Source organism: Elgaria multicarinata, chromosome 3 (assembly GCF_023053635.1).
Source record: "Elgaria multicarinata webbii isolate HBS135686 ecotype San Diego chromosome 3, rElgMul1.1.pri, whole genome shotgun sequence".
NCBI lineage: Eukaryota > Metazoa > Chordata > Lepidosauria > Squamata > Anguidae > Elgaria > Elgaria multicarinata.
In genome coordinates this window covers 115,128,270-115,137,947 of record NC_086173.1, presented here as the reverse complement: position 1 = coordinate 115,137,947, position 9,678 = coordinate 115,128,270, and the positions used below count along the sequence as shown (strand labels likewise).

General features: G+C 42.5%; 1 protein-coding gene across 1 annotated transcript in view; it reads left to right on the top strand.

Annotated features, from left to right (window-relative positions):
* Window positions 1–6,702: 6,702 nt before the first annotated feature.
* The window catches only part of ARHGEF3 (Rho guanine nucleotide exchange factor 3), a 138,512-nt gene continuing 135,536 nt past the window's right edge, over window positions 6,703–9,678 (top strand). The window contains exon 1 of the mRNA XM_063121331.1: window positions 6,703–6,721. The gene's annotated coding sequence lies outside the window, so the exon portion shown is untranslated. The remainder of the gene's footprint in view (window positions 6,722–9,678) is intronic.

Genomic DNA, 9,678 nt, shown 5'->3' with positions numbered 1-9,678 from the left:
GGTCTAGCAAAGGCCTCAGATGACATTAAGAGCTCTACAGGCTGATATGAAAAGAGGCAACCCATAAAATGCATAGGAACTTAGGGCAATCAGGGCTTTACAACCCTGTGTAGTTGCTCACAGAACCAGCTTAAGAGCCAGTGTTGTTGAAAAACTGGTTTTACATGCTTTTCCTGACCAAAACCAATAGGCAGGATGATACGTGAAGAATTCACCAATGTTTTTCTGAAGTTAATATTCTCTGCTGTTACCATGTATGGCATGGAGTACACATGCACACACACACACCACACACAAAGGGTAGCATGATTTATTGCCCAGGTTAGAAACTCCAAAACTTTGCCTTTTCAAACTTTTCTTGTAGTAACATTTTGTCTTACTTCATTCATGTGCCTAGAGGTTAGTCCTTTGCCATCATGTGATCTCAACCGATGTAGTCAACCTAATAAGTACAGTGTAATTTTTTCAAGTGACATTTAAATGGTAAACATATACTACATTCTACCTCTTTCGCTCAGCTCCAAGCACAAAGTGAGTTGGCTGTGATTTATTAGGTATTGATCACTAGGGTAGATAAATTAACTTTACTGTAAAACAAATCTCATATTATAAATTTGAGTTATGATTTACTTAAGTATATTTTCATCTGCTTGGGGCATTTTTCAATTGAATCAAAGACAGCTTGGAGTGCTTTATAAACATCTGGATTCATTAGGATGGATTTGCACACTTTAGTCTTATATTGGCAAGTTATTCCTTTATCATAGTGTTCATGCAACTACCTAAAGATTTATCAATTGTTTTATGTAGTGTAGTTGGCACCAAATCTGATCTCTCTGATTACTGCAAGTAGTGTGATGGGACTGTGGATTGTGGATATATTACTCTCTCCAAAATGTTCTATAATATATTCTTAATCTAGGGACCACTTCCTGCACAACACACACATACACACACAAAAGAGAGCTCCTGGGTCTGCAGAGTCCTTTGATTCTTCAAGCAGAATAAGTATTACAAGCAAAATGTGTGCAAGCATAAATAATCTGCTTTATTTCTTGGCATAACAGTGCCTGTGGTGTAGAAATAGCAATTAATTTAATCTGTGTTTCTCTCTCAGAGCAGAAACCAAAGTGGAAAAAATGTGTGGCTTCCAGATACTTACTTTTACAACTAGCCAAGTTTTTCTACTATTGGCAATAGATCAAGACATTTTTAAGTACAAATATGGTGTCTTGACTCATAGTTGCTGAGGTGCTGTATAATAATCAAAATCCTACAAAGTGATAATCTCTCTCCATAACAGACTTCAAGACATAATATTTTTCATACAGGTCTCTCTAGACCATTTTTACAATAGCCTAACAGTTCGAAAATATAAGAATGGAAATATATTGAGGTTAGGATAGAAAATGCAAGGAAAAGGACAGATATTTATGAATCCCATTTTTGTACCTGTATTTTAAACTAGAATTCAAATCAGACAGTCATCCTGTGTGTTTTCTTCTGGCATTCCTTTCTGCTGAAAGATATCTCTTCCCTCTATCTGACTCAGAGTACTTGACTTCCAGAATTTGACATTGAAAACTACTAATAATCATATTCTACACGTCCTTCATTCCTAATAATCCTAAAGCTGCATCCATATACATAAATAAATAAATGGAAGTAAATCCCATTGAATTCAGTGAGACTTCCCTCCAAGTATATATGCTTAGGATTACTTTGCACATCTAATAACCTGTTGAGAGCTTGTGAATGTTCCAGTAAAACCACATTTGTCATAACAGAAGGAAGCTGGCTACCCTTTATTACAGCCTTTGCAAACATACCAGGTGATGAGTGAGGAGTTAGATTCAAAGGAAGCCACAGTGTCTTTTCAGGATTACACTTGCACTGTACACCGTAATTAAGGGTGGGGATGGAGTGAAAGTTTCAATGAAACCATAACGAATGAACACATTGAATATTTTCATAATGCATTGTACAGATCTGTGTGCAAATATTTACCTTTTAATAAATTATTTTTATTACAGTTTTCTGAATAGTGTCTAATATTTTAAAACAATAGGAACAGCCATCAGAAATTTCTGAAGACAAATGTCTAAAAATCTATTGAAGACTATTTTCCCATCCAGAGTAAAAGTGTTTTGTCCTCCTACTGTCCTTTTGGGGATCATCCACCCAATAAAACTTACAAAAATGTAGCTCCTAATTTTCCCCTCGTTCTCTCACTCACCTTTCTGCTTTTTGTTACTCCTGTAATTGCCTCTTCAACACTATTCATTAACTTACCCCCAAATACTGGGCATATAAATGTCTTTATTTACAACATTGTAGTTCTGTCTTATTTATTTAGCCTGCCTTCACTTTACATTAAGATAGTTTACTATTTCTTCACTAACAATGGTTTGTACTTTCTTCCATGCTGCTCCTTGGAACTTTCCAAACAGTCCCTGCCCACACCCCCATAACCTTCTCCCCAAAATTTAAGATAGATCTTCGAAATCAAGCTGGTATAGTGTAGTAGTGGCTGTGTGAGTCAGGAAATCCTTTGTTTAAATATCACCTTAGTAATTAACTTACTGCGGCTTTAGGCAAGCCACTATTTTCAATCTAAGCGTCCCTACATCTGCAATATGAGCATGATAACACTAATCTACCTTACAGCATGCTTACTTTATTAAATTATATTTATAGTTTACTTTTCTTCCATGTTGGAACTCAAGATAGCATCCATAAGGTCTCCAGGCAATCTCCATCAGTACAGATTAGGCTCAGCTCTAATTAGTTTCAGCAAGTTGGCTGTATCATATGCAATCATAGAATAGCAGAGTTAGAAGGGGCCTACAAGGCCATCAAGTCCAACCCCCTGCTCAATGCAGGAATCCACCCTAAAGCATACCTGACTGATGGTTGTCCAGCTGCCTCTTGAATGCCTCTAGTGTGGGAGAGCCCACAACCTCCCTATGTAACTGGTTCCATTGTCATACTGCTCTAACAGTCAGGAAGTTTTACCTGATGTCCAACCGGAATCTGGCTTCCTGTAACTTGAGCCCATTATTCCATGTCTTGCAGTCTGGGAGGATTGAGAAGAGATCCTGGTCCTCCTCTGTGTGACAACCTTTTAAGTATTTGAAGAGTGCTATCATGTCTCCTCTCAATCTTCTCCTCTCCAGGCTAAACATGCCCAGTTGTTTTAGGCCGTAGCTAGACCTAAGGTTTATCCCAGGATTGTCCTGGGGTCAAACCTGTTCATATAAGTGCCACACAGGGCATCCAGCACTCAGGCAGGGACGAACCCAGGATGATCCTGGGATAAAACTTAGGTCTAGCTATGGCCTCAGTTTCTCTTCATAGGGCTTTGTTTCCAGACCCCTGATCATCCTGGTAGCCCTCTTCTGAACACGCTCCAGCTTGTCTGCGTCCTTCTTGAATTGTGGAGCCCAGAACTGGACACAATACCCTAAATGAGGCCTGACCAGGGCCAAATAGAGAGGAACCAGTGCCTCACGTGATTTGGAAGCCATACGTCTATTAATGCAGCCCAAAATAGCATTTGCCTTTCTTGCAGCCATATTGCACTGTTGGCTCATATTCAGCTTGTGATCTACAATAATTCCAAGATCCTTCTCATTTGTAGTATTGCTGAGCCAAGTATCCCCCATCTTGTAACTGTGCATTTGGTTTCTATTTCCTAGATGTAGAACTTGGCATTTATCCCTATTAAATTTCATTCTGTTGTTTTCAGCCCAGCACTCCAGCCTATCAAGATCACTTTGAAGTTTGTTTCTGTCTTCCAGGGTATTAGCTATCCCACCCAATTTGGTGTCATCTGCAAATCTGATCAGCGTTCCCTGCACCTCCTCGTCCAAATCATTAATAAAAATGTTGAAGAGCACTGGGCCCAGGACTGAGCCCTGCGGTACCCCACTTGTTACCTCTCCCCAGTTTGAGAAGGTTCCATTGATAAGCACTCTTTGAGCCTGATTCTGTAGCCAACTGTGAATCCACCTAATTGTTGTTCCATCTAGCCCACTTTTAGCTAGTTTGTTAATCAGAATGTCATGTGGTACTTCGTCAAAAGCTATGCTTAAGTCAAGATATATGATGTCTACAGCATACCCACAGTCCACAAGGGAGGTTATCCGATCAAAAAATGAGATCAAATTAGTCTGACATGATTTGTTCCTGACAAATCCATGTTGGCTTCTAGTAATCACTGCATTGTTTTCAAGGTGCTTACAGATTGACTTCTTTATAATCTGCTCCAGAATTTTCCCAGGGATAGATGTCAGACTGACTGGTCTGTAGTTCCCAGGTTCCTCCTTTTTGCCCTTTTTAAAGATAGGGACATTAGCCCTCCTCCAGTCATCCGGCACCTCACCCGTCTTCCATTCCAACCATGTTGCGAAGGATTACAGTGATATAAAAAGATCTTTGAATTGCTGAAGAGCTATATAAATGCTAATAGCTATATATGCTTATTTCAAGGCCTTTTTGAACAACTACAAAAAAATGCACTACCAAGTGGTATGGGATTCTAAAACGTGCCTGAAGCAGATGCTGCTGCAACACAACTGTGCATTTTCCTTCTGTGTGCACATATACTGTGTTGCTTAAGAGTCACACTCCATGACATTTAGATCAAAGAGAAAATCCTCAGAACTGGGAATTTGACAGCACTAATGCAGAACAGTGTTATTATTGTTTCACATATGGCAATAAAAATGGCTATTGGTTCCTTGTTGAATTGAATGCTGTTTTGTAAAGGAAACATGGGTCTGGCCTTTTAAAGGTAGTTAAAAAAATCATTGTAAGGGGGGGGCATAACTGAGATTTTTATTCTACAGGAGGGAGTCCAGTTGGAACTCTTGCATGGTATTTTTTATTTTTATTAAAAAAAACCTGCCCTTCTACTATAGGCTGAACCCAAATCCATCCCACAATTTTGGTTGCAATAGTGATCCATGAAGCAAATATAATGATTATTAAATTTCTATACTACTCCATAGCTGAGGCTCTCAAGGCACTTTACAAAGATTAAACATTAAAAACAATGCAAAATTTAAAACACAGAATGGACAGTACACACAGCTACAATATACATCTAAAACCAACTTTGAGCAATCAGTCAAACCATAAAAAAGAAATCTGGGATAGATTAATAAATATAAATTGCAGGTGCACCCCATCTTAATTGGCTCCATGGTGTGGGGGGAAGGGTGAAAGCCCCTCTGCCCCTTCCCACTAGGGTCACAATCCAGATTGTAACCCTGTCCCTCATCTAGAGTAAAAATGGGTTTGGAGACATAGCTGCTAGCTGCACCTTTAAAGTAATATCTGTTTTGCGCCCTACTTGCTCTTGGTTCCTGGTTTATTCTCAGCCTCCAAAGTTCGTTTAGCTGTCATACCGCCTTTTTCTTGCTCTAGTTTCATTTCCTTTATAGAAGCTGCACTTTTTTGGTTAGCATCCTAACGATGAACATTTAAAAATTATTAGCGAACATTCTATGACACCACAATAGTTTTGCTGCTGACTGGGGTGAAGGGGGATCACAGAAGGGGTTAAACGTCACGATTTCAATAAGACCTAAAAGCAATTTGCATAGTCTGAATACAATCTACTGGATGCAAAGGGTTGGAGCCTCAGAAGTTTATCAACAGGTAAATCTTGCTAGCTTTTTTTTTTAATTAAAACACGCAGAGTTAACAAGGCTCAGCTCCAAAACACGCTGTTAGTAATCCTGAACTAATTAAGAACAGCGCATCACAGTGCCTACAGAAATAATTTCCTTCCCTAGTAAGCGACCACAACCAGCCCTTACATTTTGAGAGTAGGAAGAGGGGCTCTCCGGGCGGACGGCGGGACTTCCGGGATGGCTGACACTCCCGCACCTCCCCTTTTCAGAGATTAAACATTGACACGTAGTAATAACAATAGATATTTTCACAAGGAACTCTTCTACTTTGAAAACAGCACTCACTGAATGAATGACTAAATACTTTTGTGCAACTAAACAAACAAACAAACACTGAATTACAGCACTGAAACAAGAAGAGAAAGGAAATGTCGGGCCAAGGCCCACGGGCAAAACGTCCGTGGAAACACTTCGGACGCGTCCCGTCCCGTCAGGTAGAAACGCGCTGACCGGGGGGGACTATCCGGCGTATTCGTGTGTGAAGTTTTAAGTCCCGTGACCCGAGTCCCCTGGTCAGCGCGTTTTTACCTTGACGGGGGCGCGCCTGAAACACTTCCACGGGCGACCGTTCCCCCCGTGGCCGCCTTCCCGACGGTTTCAAAATTGAGGCGGGTGTTGTGTGAGGAGCCGAGCCAAGGGGCGGGGCCTTGTTCGCGACTGAGGGAGTAGCGGCGGCTGAAGTGGAAGATTATTATTCTTGTTGTTGTTATTGTTATTTGCCGCTCTGTGGGGGAGCCCCCTTGCTGCTGCCTAGCGGGCGTCTGGTTTGGGGTGCAACAGCAGCCTTCGCCGAGTCTTCCGCGCCGCCAGTCGAGCCGCCGCGGGCTGCCTTCTCCTTTCTTTCTAGCTGGTGGGAAGGTGGCCCCTCAAGCAGCAGTTAGCGCGGCGTCCCGCGCTGCTCCCCGGGCCGCAGCTGCGAGGTCGCCGCGGGGTCGGAATCGGCAAGGAGGTCTGCCTCGCCGCTTTGCTTGCGACTCCGGAGCTTCCATGCAGGGGCAAGAAGAAGAGCCAGAAAGCGCCAGGTAAAGTATATACCGCACTGTGGGCTCCTTGCAGAGATTTGAACTGAGAGGGGAGTTTTGCTTGCAGCTGGGGCGGGGACGCGGCTGCCTGCCTTGCCTGTCAAGTGAACACTCAGAGAATTGGCTTTCTTTTAGCCCGAGCTGAGAGAACTTCGTGGTGATTGAAAAGCAACCACATAAAGAAAACAAAATAAAACAGAGGCTACAACGTGCTCTCAGAAAAGCCCCAATCAAGCTAAGGAAGTTTTAAAAGGTTCACACCAGCTGCAGCTCTGCTCATCTCAAAACCAGAACTGCTTTTCTGTAAGAGGGGAGGGGAGGGGAGGGCTTCTCCTCTTGCTTTTGTTGTGTACACAGAAAACGTCCGTTTTGTTTTTTCCTCCCCCTCCCCAGAGGTTCTATTAACGTTTGCTAAGTGATCATCTGGATAGTCATTGAGCCCAGTACCTTCTGCTTCCAGAGGAGGAAAATGGTACACGCAGCATACATCGCCTGCTGTGGTTCAAAGGACTGTTTAGAGCACCAGCAGATTCCGCAAGAGTTATCCTTGTTAGTCGGCAGCTGTAAAAAGATTTAAAACAAAAACTGGCCTTTTGGGGCAATTGATAAAGTAGTAGGCTGCTGCCTTCAAAGGCTCTTATAGAAAATGAGTTCAGACTCTTTAAGATGCACACAGATACTCCTACCAGTTAGACTAGTTTACCCTCACAACAACCCTTTGATGGGAAAGGAAAAAGTAAATGAGACGCAGAACTAAATTAGCTTATCTCCATTCTAATGGGATTCTAGGCTCATGTAATCTGCCCAGACAACTGTTGTTATCTGGTGATATGTGTGTATGTGTATGACAGACATGATGACAAAATTTTGCTTTAGGATATAATCCTATGCATGTAATCCTATGCACAATCTGTTGGAAGTAAGCCCTATTGAACTTAAATCTTCTGTAGCCTTTCAAAACCTATAACGGTTGTTAGCCCTACTTGAATATTATTGGGGAGAGCAATCCTGGGAGAGTGTCCCAGGGACTATAGGATTCTTCAGAGTTGCCCCACTGAGGCCGTAGACACGGCTACAACCTCAGAAGGGAGATCCCAGGATCCAATCCCTCTCCCCACTCCCTAGCAGCTGCTGCAGAAAAAATGATTCAACTGCTTCCTGGGGTTGCAGAAAGGGGGAGAGCCAGTTGGTGGGGAGAGGAGAGGCCAGAATAGGCCAATCCTGTAGCACCCCCCAGCCCCAGTCCTGCCCCTGCCAGCACAAAACATCTACCTCCATTGCTGATCCCATCATACCGGCAGCAGTTCAACAGACAATTGGATGAATGGAAGCCTCAAGGTGGAGATACTTTCTCTCAAGGGTGCAACCTATAGTATTGTTTATAGTATTTAAAATTAGTCTCTCTTTTGCATCTGCATGATATTGTCACATGCAACCGATAACAGCATCATGCGGTTGGTGTAAGAATGTATGTAAAGTAGGTTGGCCAGTTTCAAGAACCTCTGGCATATGCTCTCTCTTGTTTGAGCAATTACACAACAATCTATCTGTAATAACATGGATTTCCAAAGTGTTGGTGTCAATGGATAGGGCATTGAAATGAGGGAATTAGCATTCAAAAAAGATTTTTGAACATGAGAAGTTTATCATTTTACACTCAAATGTGTCAAGAGTTTGTATCATTAGCAAGAGACCATGTTTGCCAGATAAAAACTTGACTTTCAGTAATCATTCTATAGAGGAATGTGACAAAATGAGGGTTGGTTGACTTGAAGGCTTTCTTCATGTGACATGATCATAGAATCATAGAATCATAGAATAGCAGAGTTGGAAGGGGCCTACAAGGCCATCGAGTCCAACCCCCTGCTCAATGCAGGAATCCACCCTAAAGCATCCCTGACAGATGGTTGTCCAGCTGCCTCTTGAATGCCTCTAGTGTGGGAGAGCCCACAACCTCCCTAGGTAGCTGATTCCATTGTCGCACTGCTCTAACAGTCAGGAAGTTTTTCCTGATGTCCAGCCGGAATCTGGCTTCCTTTAACTTGAGCCCGTTATTCCGTGTCCTGCACTCTGGGAGGATCGAGAAGAGATCCTGGCCCTCCTCTGTGTGACAACCTTTTAAGTATTTGAAGACTGCTATCATGTCTCCCCTCAATCTTCTCTTCTCCAGGCTAAACATGCCCAGTTCTTTCAGTCTCTCTTCATAGGGCTTTGTTTCTAGACCTCTGATCATCCTGGTTGCCCTCTTCTGAACACGCTCCAACTTGTCTGCGTCCTTCTTGAATTGTGGAGCCCAGAACTGGACGCAATACTCTAGATGAGGCCTAACCAGGGCCGAATAGAGAGGAACCAGTACCTCACGTGATTTGGAAGCTATACTTCTATTAATGCAGCCCAAAATAGCATTTGCCTTTCTTGCAGCCATATCGCACTGTTGGCTCATATTCAGCTTGTGATCTACAACAATTCCAAGATCTTTCTCGTTTGTAGTATTGCTGAGCCAAGTGTCCCCCATCTTGTAACTGTGCATTTGGTTTCTATTCCCTAAATGTAGAACTTGGCATTTATCCCTATTAAATTTCATTCTGTTGTTTTCAGCCCAGCACTCCAGCCTATCAAGATCACTTTGAAGTTTGTTTCTGTCTTCCAGGGTATTAGCTATCCCACCCAATTTTGTGTCATCTGCAAATTTGATCAGCGTTCCCTGCACCTCCTCGTCCAAATCATTAATAAAAATGTTGAAGAGCACTGGGCCCAGGACTGAGCCCTGCGGCACCCCACTCGTTGCCTCTCCCCAGTTTGAGAAGGTTCCATTGATAAGTACTCTTTGAGTCCGATTCTGTAGCCAACTGTGGATCCACCTAATAGTTGTTCCATCTAGCCCACTTTTAGCTAGTTTGTTAATCAGAATGTCATGTGGTACTTTGTCAAAAGCTTTGCTGAAGTCAAGACATATG